At 39.5% G+C, this 14,265-nt stretch overlaps 1 long non-coding RNA gene across 3 annotated transcripts in view; it reads left to right on the top strand.

Moving 5' to 3' along the window:
* The window catches only part of LOC125461108 (uncharacterized), a 35,214-nt gene that overhangs the window by 14,578 nt on the left and 6,371 nt on the right, over window positions 1–14,265 (top strand). For all 3 annotated transcript variants that reach the window (XR_009446863.1, XR_009446862.1, XR_009446861.1), the window contains one exon: window positions 12,671–12,782. This is a non-coding gene — a long non-coding RNA (uncharacterized LOC125461108). The remainder of the gene's footprint in view (window positions 1–12,670; window positions 12,783–14,265) is intronic.

Genomic DNA, 14,265 nt, shown 5'->3' with positions numbered 1-14,265 from the left:
CCCATTTACCTGACTATTGCATAGGGCAGAGTATGGGGCTAGCTGCAGGCTGCTCACACTCTGAGCGGGGAGGCGAACAGCTTTCATTTGTAGAAGGGGGGGCATACAGCCTTCTGTTCTTAATGATACATTTATAGGGAAGATACAGTTGACTGCTGCTGAATACTACTGCTGCAATTCTCAAGAAGGGAGATGGAGCACCGAGGCAGAGAGGGTTGGTGTCGTAAGGGTGAGGGGGAAGGGGGCTGCATGATCAGGGTCAAGGATGCATTACTGGAAGCCTTAATGGTAGAGATGGATGGAAGAAAATAATCCATGATTGCAATGGGGAGTGAAAGGGGTGGAGGGGGGCATGGCCCTCAAGGACAATCCAGAAGTGATTGGAAGCCAGTGGTTAGGAAAAACTAGTTCACACACTCTGGACCTTAGAATCTGGTAACAGTGTCACAAGACTTGCCATAAATAGTCAAGGTCAGTGAGTGCATCTTTATCTCCTACCATACCTGCCACTAGATTCATGTGCTACTCAAGTCTCAGTATTGCTCCTGCCAAGAAACACAGTCATCAACATTGCCTGGTATTCAGGGCTCATGAAAACCGTTCAGATGCAAAACTGTTATGCTCTGTATCATGAGGTTGGCAGTGACAGAGTCCATCCTGCTATTACTTGCTTTCCACATACCTCCTCCAGCCCATTCTTCCCTGTCTGACTTAACTACTTTCAGACAAGGAAGAGCTGCTGGCTACCCAGCCACAGCAGCCCAAGAGAAGGAAGAGAGAAAGCAATTGCACAGCACTCATGCAGAAACACTGTTACTACTTCTGTTGAGCCACTCGCTCAGATACTGTGGTGGGTAAAGAGTGGGAATTAGCATGGGACAACCGGGACACTATTAATGAATAAATCATGACTAAACTCAATGGAGGGCAAGATCACAGATGGATTTCACTTGGCCTTAAAGGGACAGCATGCAGGAGAACACCTGTGGACATCTGCACCCACATTAGATGGCCTGCTTACAGTCTGTTGTCACTGTTAAGAAGATCAAAGGAAACCGGCTTCAACTTGTCAGAGTCCACTGTGCAGAGACTGGTCTCTGGAAGCCACAGCTCAACGTCTTGATCATGCTGAAAGCCCAGGTGCTCTCCGAGTACTAACCCCTACCTCATACCTGTTGCAGCCTTTGACTGAACTCGTCGCCTAATCCTCTGCTTCTCTGTGAGGATGCAGCAACACTTGGGCACATCCAGGAATTCACCACAGCTTCCAAACCACTCTTGAGTGCCTTCAAACACTTTACAATGGCAGACATTTTACAAAAACTGCATGTTGGTTGTCTGATCCTGTGCACAATGCTAATGCAGGCCTCACGTTGCAGCAGAGCATTTGATACTTTATGGGAAGTCTCTAAATTCATAGGGTGGACCTGTGCAGTCCAAATGTATCAAACAGTGGCTGGTTAGTCATGTGGCATCAGGATAGAGTGCATTCAGATATCTCTGGTGATGCATGCAAGCATTATCCTGAGGTGGGTGTGTACTGTGCAAATGATTAGCAGCATAACACTCCTACGGAAATGATTGGGTTCAGATGAACAACCAAGTTAAATTCTGTGCACTTCATGTCATAATATTCACTCAATACTAAAACTGTGAATTGGTGGAACAAAAAAGGGTTAGAATTGAAAAGATGCAATCAAGCAAAATGTGAATAAACACCCAAGTGACTCAAAACAGCCATGCAGACAGATAATTTATGTTCCATGGAAATCTTTGTGATGTTCCTTTGACTTTAATGAACAAATGAAGTATTAATCATTCATAAAAAACAAGAAATTTCAAGTTCATCTACCTATAACGATCCCACAGGTAAATGACAGCTTAAATTCTTTTCATAATTCGTCGGAATTTGATGCCTTAAAACTGCTTAATTGAAAGTAAACAAAAACTGTTGTCTCCACCCATTTTTCTTTCCCACGTTCCTCTCATACTCATTAATGAGACTTGGTGTCAGGCATAGAAAAATACTGCAGATAGCGTGAATGTGAAATAAAAACAGAAAGTACTGGAGAAACTCAGCAGGTCTGGGAGCATCCGTGGAGAGAGAAACACAGTTAACGTTTCGAGTCCAGTGCTCTTTTTCCAGAACTTCCGGTTTTTAGCATCCTTCAGTACCTCCCCAATTGCATTATTCATGTGTGAGTCACAACAGGAACATCAGGAATTTCCTTCGGGACTTTTCTAATTAGCATCTTTGGTGGAATGTCAACAAATACTTTGTTTATGCTTCCACCCAGGATTTCAGCAAATCTTTTATTACAACAACCAATCAGGGAAAATCTAAGGGAAACTCACTATAAAATCCCTGCAAGCTATTCAACTACAGGGGAAAATCAATGACTAGTCTCCTCATGTCTCTAACATTCATCTATTCAGTAGAAGCTATCAGTAATAAGAAGCAAAAATCCCTGCTTATTTCTCCTTGATTTTTCTTTGCCAGCAAGCCCAATGCTGATGCTAATTAATGCATTCTCACTCGCCCAATAAGCAATCTTTGTAGCTACTTTATACATCACATCTTGAGAACAAGTTAAATTAAAATTGCATTTATGAACATATCCATTTTGCTGTAAATTGTAACTGCATATTGTAAGTCACCACAATATTGCTTATTAGAGGTTGTATTGTGACTTCAGGAATTAAGCTGATACATTTTGTAATTTAACGACCAATCACTTCCATCTACAGCTTAGGTAAAATATAATGTCATCTATATCATTCTGACAATATTCTTAGACTCCAAGCTATTGCACTAGCAAGGCATTTTCATTTCCCACACCATCTAGCTTATGGCCTCTCTGAATGAGATTGGCAAATTAGTGCCAATTAGTGCCAAATTATGGGTAGTTTTGTGCTATTGACTTATATCTACTGGGAACTGTTTGAGTCTGCCGAGTTAATTTTACTTTGAACCCTTAACAACCATCGCAGAGAGAAGCCTTTTGTCCCATCTGTTTGGGCTGAACTTGATCTCCACTCCCAGAAGTAAAAGGAAGGCATTGTATCTCAGTGCACCACCCAGACCCTGTAGATCATAAATTAGAAAATTCAAGATGAAGCCGGTGACATTAAGCAACAACAAAGAGAAAAACATGTTTCGGAGTTAAAGCTACAGTGCCCAATTTGTCTGGGCCATTTGTAGGTCTGTAGTGAGCGAATATTATTCTAAGTGAAGGATTCTTCTATACAACATGTTAACTTCAGCCAAAACATTCACAGTGATCCTAATCTGCTGTGCTAATTTTATGCACTCAACTGCTGTTAGATTTCATGTCAACTTGTCCTGCCATTGTGAGGCTCAGACAAAGGCTAGCAAAATGGTAGAATTCTGGAGGACAGAGAAGGGCCACTCAGCCTATCAAACCTGTATCAGTTCTTCACAAGCGCTGCACAGTCAGTTTCTCTTTCAGCTGTACCATTTAAATACTTATATTCAAATTCTAATACGCTCTCTTTTGAAAAAAAATGAAACTCACATCTCACTTCACTCTTTCAATGATTTTTATAATTCCCTCAAAGTCATCATTACTCTGTAACTGTTGTTTTGTTGGAAACTCAGTAGAAAGTCTGCATATGAGTATCACAGTATTTTGATCACTTTATTCATGCAGTTACAATGGCAGAAAGGTAACAGTTTCAAGGAAATTAGAGCACCAAATGTTATCTCCTATTTAACAACTGAATAAGCAGCTAAATAGTTTTACTTTATTTATTTAATCAAAACTTCCAATAATTTCAAACATCGCTGTCAGACCCCCTTTGATAAGGGAGAAAAGTTTCTCTCCAGTCTTTGCTCGTAATAAAGCCTCCTATTCCTGCTGACCGAATGAAAACCCTGCTTTGGGGCCATTGGGTATTCATCTGTGAAATGAACCTGATGTCCAGTTTGAATTAATTAGATTGTAATGTTAGACTGATATTTGGAATTTTTGCTTCTTTCCCTTCGGGGCTCTGAAGAAATTTCACAGTTTTACCTTGTGTGTTTTACGTACGGTTATTTAACTCTCTTAGGAAATTAAATAGCTTGAGAAAAATCTATTGTGAGATAATTTGGATATCAGAGTCTGTTGAACAACATGGGTTTGATTTCACTCATTCCATAGTCTCACATGTCCACATAAAAACACCCAGCTGAAAAAGGAAATGGATTGGACTTCATGGTGATATAAATGAAGCCTCGATAGAGATGTTAATGAATGAATTCACTGCGATAACTATACAAACATAATGTAGGAGAGTCGAAGCACTTGATTTATTTGATTTTGAGAGAAGCAGTGAGCTAGTTTTAATTGCTCTTCCTCTAATAAATGCACATGTCCCTGTTTATTAATATATAATATGCAGCCTGATTTTACTGTGAAGAAGCTCAGTCAAAATTGCTTGAATGATGCGTGTGGAAACCCTGTCACCCACAAACGTACATAATTGGAGAGTAAATTAAGTCTAAAACAGAGTTACCTACAAATTCAATCCACGCTGAGCTCCATATCTCATTAGATAAAATTTTCTCCCATCCATCTTACTAATTTTAGCCTTAGCATAGATATAAAATGAACTAAAAAAGGGAGTTAGTGGTCAGGTTAGTGATTTATTGAACTCAATTCTAACAGGATACTTACAGTTTCAGAGACTTGTTGGTAAGTAGATAATCTTAGCCACCTTGTTATCTGGATTATGTGAAACCTAAATGAAGCACTCAGATTTTCTGCTGGAATGAAAAGTAGCTGCTTGGGTACAAATCATTTTCCACTTAAATTTCTCACTATTGAAAAGATATTTTTAGTGTTTTTTTTTCTACCCTGGAACTTGTTTCCTGAAGAGATCAGTTCAATTTGAGACATTAGTGTTGTTCCTCAGTAAACTTGCCCAGTAAGCTTGTATCAAAGCCTCAGCTGTAAGAGTCAGCAGCATATCCCACTCTAGAAAGTATCACAGTCAAACCTGTTTCAATCCACATTGGGATTCAACAGTGAGGGATAAGGGGAGCATTACGGTGAAGGCCATTCCTGTTCTGAACTAACTTCTTTCCAGCACTGCTCATTGAAAGAGCAGGAGCTGTGGATGGTTTAATTCCCTGCCTAGCATAGGGTACTGAGGCCAATCATAGAAACATCCGTCACAATCCCAGCTGAAATTTCCCAACTCGTGTTGTGTAATGGTGTCCTTGGTGATTCTTTTAACTTTGGACCTTCAAAAGCCAAATTTCTCCTTCAGGCACCGCACAACATGCAACATCATCTGACTTGGTTATCTGAGAAACTAGATACTTTGAGCCTTTTACCAATGCCACACTTCAGTTGTATGCTAAGAGGTGCGTGTATGTGGCTAAGGATGCTGTGTTCTCACATTGAACCTTCCAGTTCCTTAGGGGTCTCAAGAAGAAAACATTCAGGATCAGAATCTCGCTGTACAATGAATCCTCAACACAAATCGGTGACCACCATACTGACTGACTTTTCCAATATAACGTTTCGCTACAAATTGAACTGCTTTATCCAATTGCTAGTGTTTCCTTCCAACTTACAGATGTCATTTGTTCTCACAAAGACAGTATTGTAGCTGTATAATGAGGAATTCTCTAACTTAGGCACAACACTGACTTAGTTTCAAAGTAACTCGAAATGGGTGAAAAATGCCATATTATCTTTGGAATCCAGAAGTGAATAGCTAAGTATGTTTCAAAGGTTGTTTTTTTTTAAAAGTGCAACATTTAAGGGGCATTGTTACTCTAAAAAATCTTCACATATTCCGCACCCCCTTCTTCATCTGTTATTAAGTTCCAGTGTTTTCCTTGTAAGTTATATGTCTGGGCTTCTAAAGCTAGGAATTCAATCACTGAAATGTCAGGCATCCCTAGTAAAACTACCTTTTTCATCATTGCAGGCTGCAGGGCAAGATATAAAACATTTTATGCTTGCCATTGCAACAATTGGGCTATAACTTGCTGTAGCAGGGTATCCAACAGTCTCTGCCATTAGTTAGGCTTGTCCTTACATGTTTGAGTTTTAATTCCTTTTTAACATGGCAAATTGTTGAAAGTGCGAGCTGATAATACACAGCAAGGGAGACAGAGCATCCAGAACCTGAGTGAACAGAGAAAGTAACTGTTTACCTCATCATTCAATTAGATTAAAGATTTGAGAAATAAACAGTGCAAGGAATAAGAATAAAGTGTAACATAATTCAATGTCAAATTAGGTACAAAAACACCAATGAAAAGAAGATTGAAAAGAATGAGAGAGAAATTTAAAAATCTGAATTTTTTTTTATTTGTATTTTTGAAATCTCCAGCAACAATTACCTCTTGAAGGAATGATACTTTGTACTTGTAATAGTTAATTTTCAGTGCCAGAGAGGTTAATTACATGTTAACACATGAATTACCCGTAAGAGTAGGCCATTCAGCCCTCTGGGCTGCTCGACCATTTAATAAGATTTTAATGGCTTAAAATCCATATTCTTGAATACCCCTGGAAATAATTAACACTTATTACATTGCTAAAAGAGTACTCATGTTTGTAATATCAAGACTTAAGTTTCTATGGTGAGTTTTTTTACATACCATGTAAATATAGCAGTTCTGTGCCATTTGGTGTGTCAATGATGCAAAAGCAGCAAGATGCATTTTTAAAAGCTAACAACAGAATGGCACAACTCACATATTCATCTTTAGTTGCTCTTCACCCCAAGTTAATGTACCATTAGCACATATGTTTCAGTAAGCACTATTAGATTCAGGATTATTTTGAAAGCAATATCTATCTCAACTCATCTCAAAGCAATAAGACGTTGAAAGAAATTAGTATTAATTATTTCCAAAGTCTTACCTGAAGTATATCTGCAGAGTTCTGAATTTGTAATATGTGTGAAGCTGATTCTAGTCCCAGTTGGTGCCATAAAAGTTCATAACAGTCTTTCAGTTCTATGTGATTGAGTGCAAACACTACCCACAAGTTGCTTTCATTGAATTAATCGATGTGTGATAACTTTCAGGATAGTCTATCACTCATAATAACCCATTGAATATTCATGCATTATTTTAATGCAGATATATTCCTTGTCTTTCCAGTCAATGCAGTCATTTTACTTTCCATTACGAAATTGCATTGTGCTTTTGAAAGGACCCTATTTCTGATCCTAGCATACTTTTATCATGCCTCAATTTCATCTTTATTGCAAAAGTTTATTTTTTGATCCTCATATCAATTCTCTTTGTGGATGCAGTGGTAATCATTCTATAGTGGACTAAATAACATGATAAGAATGATAGCTGCAGGGTAGTTAGGATTACAGCTGAATGAAACGCTCCTGGGATAGGGAGAGAAAAAGCAACAAGTTTCAACTCATGATTCTGCAATATATAGCAAAGTTATATGTATGATAGAACAAGGACAAACATCTTCCATTACCGTTCATTACTTTTCATAATCTTAGGATGCTTTACAGCCATTGGAGTACTTTAAAAGTTGAAATGCTACTTAAATGTAGGGCATTAAGCAAAAATTTCTCACAACTGGTGTGTGTGCTCTTCTCCCTAGACATATGTTGTTCAGGTCACAAGAGGTGCACCGAGTGCAAGGAAGTACTGTTGGGATTTTCAAATGGCCCAAAATTCCTCTGTTGTTCACTTAGAGAATGAGGACAAATGTTTATGCACTCACAGAGGCAAACAAATGGGTACAAACTATCCAAGCGGCTTGAGATTAGAGCATAGTAAATTGAAGATGAATGAGGAGACGACTATGCCAAAGAGTGACTGGGTCTAGGTTCTGGAAAGAGCAGAAATTATCTTTTTTGCTGCTTCTAATATTTTAAATATTTAGAACTAATTAAACTGACTGAAGATTTAGCCTAAAATATTTTCAATATATTTGTCATTGCTTTGTGCTCTGAAAATGTGATTGAATTATGCTCCAAACATGGTCTCCATTTTTAAATTTCAAGTTGAAATGATAATATTTTTATGGCTCTTTTGTGAAATATGATTGTGGTTACAAGGAGAAGACAAGGAGTTTCTGAGGATAATACAAGTAACAAGGTGGTGCAGCAAATTATGAGGAAGTGCGGGGATGCATTATGCAGGAAAGTAATAAAAATACCTGGATTTAGTGTACAAAAAAGCAGAACAATGGATCTCTGGCTATACCATCCCATGCACAAGGATACAGCAACAAAATGAGTTCACTGACCATATTAGAAACAATAAGGTAAGGCATTGAATGGCTCTGTTTCTCATTCAGGAAAGGTTGACTGTCATATGCAATGCATCACAAATTTGCATCAGCCCTGAAACTTAACATCGCAATCTCCAGAATGTTCTTTCATTACCAATCATCCTCACAATAGAAATATGTCCACCACTAAATATTCCAAAGCACCTCAGCTACCTCAACCAAAGGAATCAATTTTCCCTCTGATCAGTTTGCTTTCTGACCTGAAACGTCTTAACTGTCACTTCTCATCCCTCTATAATTCCTCACAAAAGAAATCAACCCACGAGAGGATGCAAACATTAGCAACAGGAGACGGGTGTAAGCCTGCATCTATGAACCACTTCAAGGGGCAAACCACGTGCATAGCAAAAGCCAGACAGGTTGTGGGACGTGGGCAAGGAGAAAGAGAAACCCCAAGAGGGGCTTATGTTCCTTAGCTCATTCCAAAAACTGCACTACAACATTCTATCAGACGGACTTTCCCACAGTCCATCTAGGAGTAGTGGATCCAAGCCAAATGCTTGCCCTCAACATTGTGTGACTATTTTAAGTTTTTTTTCATCGCTGTTTCCTTTTTATATCTTTTAAAGCTCTTCTCAAGCTTTTAGTGCCAAGCCATCCTGAGATTTAGCTGACAAAACGAAATAGCAGCTCAAATGAAGAAGAGTAACTAGACTTAAACATTAACTCAATTTTCTCTCCATACATGCTGCCAGACCTGCTGAGTTTCTTCAGCAATTTTTGGTCATTGCTCTTGTCCTATGTAGTTACCAGTTCAGATACATCACCCAGGAAAATTTAGACATAATGTCGGGAAAGGCAGAACAAGTGGTGAAGAACTGACCAAGGCTAGGCAAGGTGCAAGAGAAAATAGACAAAGAAAAGCAAATAACCTATCAACTGAGGATAAATGCATTGCTTCCTCACCAGCTATTGAAGTCAGGGACCAGATTACCATCACCCAGCTTCTAAGTGTGATTAATTCATAAGAAAAGTTGCTGATTTGATCTGCCAGAATTTCTCAACTACTAATCACTGCTATTTGGAAGTCCAGCGCTTACATGATTTGGGTATTGAAGGCTGATCTGCAGATAGAGCCACTGAACTTGTTTGTGGTATAGACCCCATCAGAATGGCCTGAACACTGGGTTTTCAGTCATTCCATCAGAACATCTCTCGGCACAGTTACTGGTGGGTTTGTCCATGGAGGCATGAGAAAGTGTTCAGCAATGTTGTTGAAATTATCAGAGCTATTCATCTGCAGATGCATAGCGGTAGACAGGCTCCAAACTGACATTAAGACAAAAGTGACCATGGATAATATTGCTGTCTTTTATCTTTATGCCCACATGCTCCTGGAACCTTGTTATATAGCAATATAGTTTTAAAAGCACTCAGTAAGAGAATTCTGGTTCTTGTAGAGGAGTATGTGTATAGAAACAATGTCAAATTTGCGTTAGAGGATTGGTTATAGTCAGGGCACAGACAAGAGGTGAATTTCCTTAGCTGTCATCCAAGTCAGCCAACATAACTTCAAGAGAACAAATTATGGAATCCTGTATTAGTAGCATAAACAATATTTACACCACACTCCACTGATTCTATAACAATGTTATGGTGGAGTAGAAGATGAATCCCTGTGGAAATTCATCTCCCTTGATTATTGTTTGCAGATCTGGCACTTCATTGTAAGAGCAAGAAATGATCCAACGGAGGTTGACTAGAACTGCCACCAAGAATGAAAGATTATGATTTTTGAATAAAGGTGTTAAATTGGCAGTTTTCCAATCCTGTAGCACATATCCAGAATCCAAGGTTTTTTTAGGGAAAATTACAACCAATGCAACTAATACGTGCTAGTCTCTCATTTCAGAAAAAAGGCAGCCTACTATAGGGCAGAAAAAGTTAAAGTGGATGGTGAGCTGTCTCACATTAAGCTCCTCACCCGTTATGTGGAGACTATCCTAATTTTATTGGAAGCTCCACTTGACTTACTGTGCTGGAATTACCAGAGGGAAGGCCATCCCTTGACTTGACAGAGGCTTGCTGACAACCAGGATAAGCTTCCTTCCTTTCTGCCTGCACTAATTGGCAAGGCGAGCAATAAGCGCACAATATCTCTGACTGAGGGGGCAACGTGCAAAAAAGTAGGTAAAGGATTGCAAAGCAGGGATGCTATGAGTATCTAGGATGACTCAGAGTGAGTGTGCATTATGACAGTAAGCAAACAACTTAGAGATACAGCCTGGTCTAGTCCAAGAACTGGGTATGTGTCATTGAGTTAACAGAGTCTTTGCAGCAGCATTACAATAATAGTGCCGAGAGTCAGCCAGGGTACAGCACTGAAGTTCATAAATGTCCTGTACGTGGATGAAAGATGTGCCATAAGGTTTCTTAGAGTTTGGGTGTAAGGTCTGTGTATGCATGTGTGGCTTGTGCCCTGGAGTGTGCCCATAAATGTTGGTACCTGGTGATCTTTTGGAGCAAGTGGCAAGCGGAATCTGCCAGGTACCCATTCTGATGTCTGTGTTTCAATGTCTAGTTGTTTGGCAAGTTTCATATGATGGAAAATTGAATATTAATAAGCAGGTTGTACAATCGAAAAAGTGCTTAACAAGTTGCAATTCTCATAATTATCAACTCACCACTGTCTCAACACAGAAACTCCCCTTTCCGCTTGGTAAATGCATAAAAGATAGGTTGAGATGTGCCTCATTGGATTCTTCGTCCGCTTCTGCAACACATCTCACCATGGTCCTCATCACTCAGATCCCAATAAAATTCTGCCCAATGATTTGAATGTTTCTTATTTTCACACTCACCTTTTGTTTTCTTCTCATTAACATGCAACATGTCGCCTGAAGTAGATATATGAGAGTCAGTTAGAAATTTAACTGCATCTCCTAAGATTTGTTTTTATTACTGATCTCATTTTTGACACCATATTTTCACTTACATTGTTGTGTAAAATAATTTGAACTAAAGCAGGATTTCTTTGAATAATTACTCAGTCACTTTACTGAGTAAATAATACATGTACTACTAGGATTTATTTTAAGTATTAATATTGTTTCTCCACATTGTTTGGAATGAAAGGATGAATGACTTGACCAGGAGTGAATGGGTTTAGCAGTGGGTACAGTGTTAAAAGCATTGAAATTGACACCATGTCAGAAAGCTGGCTCCAACTCACCAACTTTTCTTTTCGAAGGTTTATTTATTTAAAAATCAACTTCTGTCATGGCCAAGGGCTGATTTGAGATAACCTTTACAATCAATCATTCCAAATAAAATATAACATATGAAAAAAAGGATAGAAAGAATAGAATAGAGCAAAATGTTCAAAAGGTTTAAAGTTTAACAGCCATTAAACTACAGTTATTGTGTGAGTAAGATAAAACTTTGGCTTTTTCTTAAATTTTGTCATTTTACATGCTAATTCTGTTAATTATTTTGAATTCAATAGCTGGTAGCTATAGCGAGATCTGTCTTCAGGTAACACATGTATTGAAGGTTGGAGATTGGCAGCGGTCTTGTTAAAAAGCTGTAAAGTTGTTTTTGCTTGTTGTCAAGTCTCCCCAGACCCCAATCATATGAAGCATCTGAGTAACTACGGGAATTAGAGCCAGAATGACTTTGCAAAACCATTTCTTACATTTCCGATGTTTTTAAAGTGATGGTTTGTGATTGCGCTCCTCCACTTGGATGTCCCAGACTCCAACATGATGAATGCAATATTTGAAAATCATAATGGGATCATCACTTGAAGCAGGGAGATAATCAGAAGAGGGAAAAGAAGAACCATGAGCACTTCTCTCAATTAGACAAACATAACTGGTTACATAGCAAACCCTCACTCTAAGTTACCTCATTTCAATCATTTCAATTCAATACTGTCAGTTATTGGGGTGAGGATTTATATTTAGCACTGGGCGTTTCATTTTAATGTTGTCTCATGCTGAGTGTGACATATGGTTGCCTGAGCTGATTGGCACCATTTTAGAATATCCTCTGCACTCCTGCTCAATGACTGTCCATCTTGTGGATTACCTGGGCATGCCAAGTGGGAGCATCAGACAGCAAGAGCATCAACATCGTGCAAGAAGATCAACAGTGATTGGAAGGGTCAGGGAGCAGAAGAGGCAGCAAGCAAGAGCAATACTGAGTGGGAGGGAACTAGAAATAGTGAGAATATTTATTCTATAGTTTTAAAGTTATTTCATCCTGCAAGTTATTTAGCTTATGATTATAAACACTTACCCTATATAACATTTAAACTTACAGGGTATAATATTTTAATATTTTTTCTGACAGAACCGATCCCACAGAACATAACTAAACCTTTCACATCGGTTGGAATGGAAAATCTGACATGCTTAATATTGTTTTATTTAAAGTTACACTTTTCAGAAAAACAGCGACAACTTTTTGAGTGGAAATACTGCATAGCTCGAGAAGCATTAGTCCACATGGAGGAGGCAGGGAGGATGGGCTTCAGGAACTACCACAGTAAGTACAAGGATTGACCATTAGGGAAGGATGTGCAGAGGACTGTTAAGTCATTTAACAAAAGAACTGATGTATGCATTGTGTAACTGTATGTGCAGCATGTTAGCTTGCGTGTGGGCAAACCTCTTGGGAGAAGTGGAAGCTTAATTTCAATATGTTAATATAGTAGCTCATTTAGACTGATTTTATTGAAGGCGCATGCACTTCCCAGACTTTCTGGAGCTTGCCACTGAAAGCAAGGTGAGAAAGCAGCAGCAGTTGAAGGAGCTGCTGTCACCTTCCAGCTGATTCCTTTCCTAATCGGGTGAAAGATTTCAGTCACAGACTTGTCCTGTTTTACTTTCAATGCCTGAGAGGTTACCTTTAGCACTGTGGGGCCTCTTTAAGTCTTACTTTGTAGCTACGGTGATCAGATCAGCATGGCTGCTGCTTAGGCTACATACCTTGGTCCTGAGATCCCAGCCAAGAGGAGAAGAAGCAATGTAAAATGCATGGGTAACACCATCAGTAGCAGAACAGTTCATGGGCTTGTATGTAGATAGAGTCACAGAGTCATACAGCATAGAAACAGATCCTTTGGTCCAACTAGTCTAGCCATGCTTCCAAATTAAACTAGTCCAACTTGCTTGCATTTGGCCCATTTTCTGCTACATCTTTCATATTCATGTACCTATCCAAATGTCTTTTAAAGTATTACATAATTAACTGATGCAATATTCATCAGAGTAGGCTATAACGCATGTTCGCTACCAATAGTACAAGTCAAATGGTTTAACAGTCTGCCTGTAGCTGGCTTCTCTTAGGTAAAAAGCAACATCAATAATACATTAAGACACTGCCCCTCGTCACTCAAGGCTCCATTATTGTACAGCTGGCATACAACCACAAGATATTTCTGCAGATATACACAGGATCTCCACATAGCTGCTACATTGCTTTCATCCTGCACTTGTTGCCCCTCCATAAACTTACACACCTCTGAATACAGCTACTGCCAGCTATTTGGAGGCAAGGGTTCCCCACTTAAACATACAAACTATTCAACCCCTTAAGTCTATTCCTTCATTCAATAAGATCATGGCTGATCTGTTTCAATCCGCTCCCTCCGCTCCAACCCCAACCTCACCATCAAACCCGCAGACAAGGGTGGCGCAGTGGTAGTATGGCGCACTGACCTCTACATCACCGAGGCCAGACGCCAACTCTCCGACACCACCTCCTACCGCCCCCTCGATCATGACCCCACACCCGAGCACCAAACCATCATCTCCAACACCATTCACAACCTCATCACCTCAGGGGACCTCCCACCCACAGCCTCCAACCTCATTGTTCCCCAACCCCGCACGGCCCGTTTCTATCTCCTTCCCAAAATCCACAAACCTGCCTGCCCTGGTCGACCCATTGTCTCAGCCTGCTACTGCCCCATCGAACTCATCTCCACCTATCTGGACTCCATTTTCTCCCCTTTGGTCCAGGAACT

The sequence above is a fragment of the Stegostoma tigrinum genome, chromosome 18 (genome assembly GCF_030684315.1).
Source record: "Stegostoma tigrinum isolate sSteTig4 chromosome 18, sSteTig4.hap1, whole genome shotgun sequence".
In the NCBI taxonomy this organism is placed as follows: domain Eukaryota; kingdom Metazoa; phylum Chordata; class Chondrichthyes; order Orectolobiformes; family Stegostomatidae; genus Stegostoma; species Stegostoma tigrinum.
The sequence above is the reverse complement of the archived record's forward strand: the minus strand, read 5'-3'. Positions and strand labels throughout refer to the sequence as shown.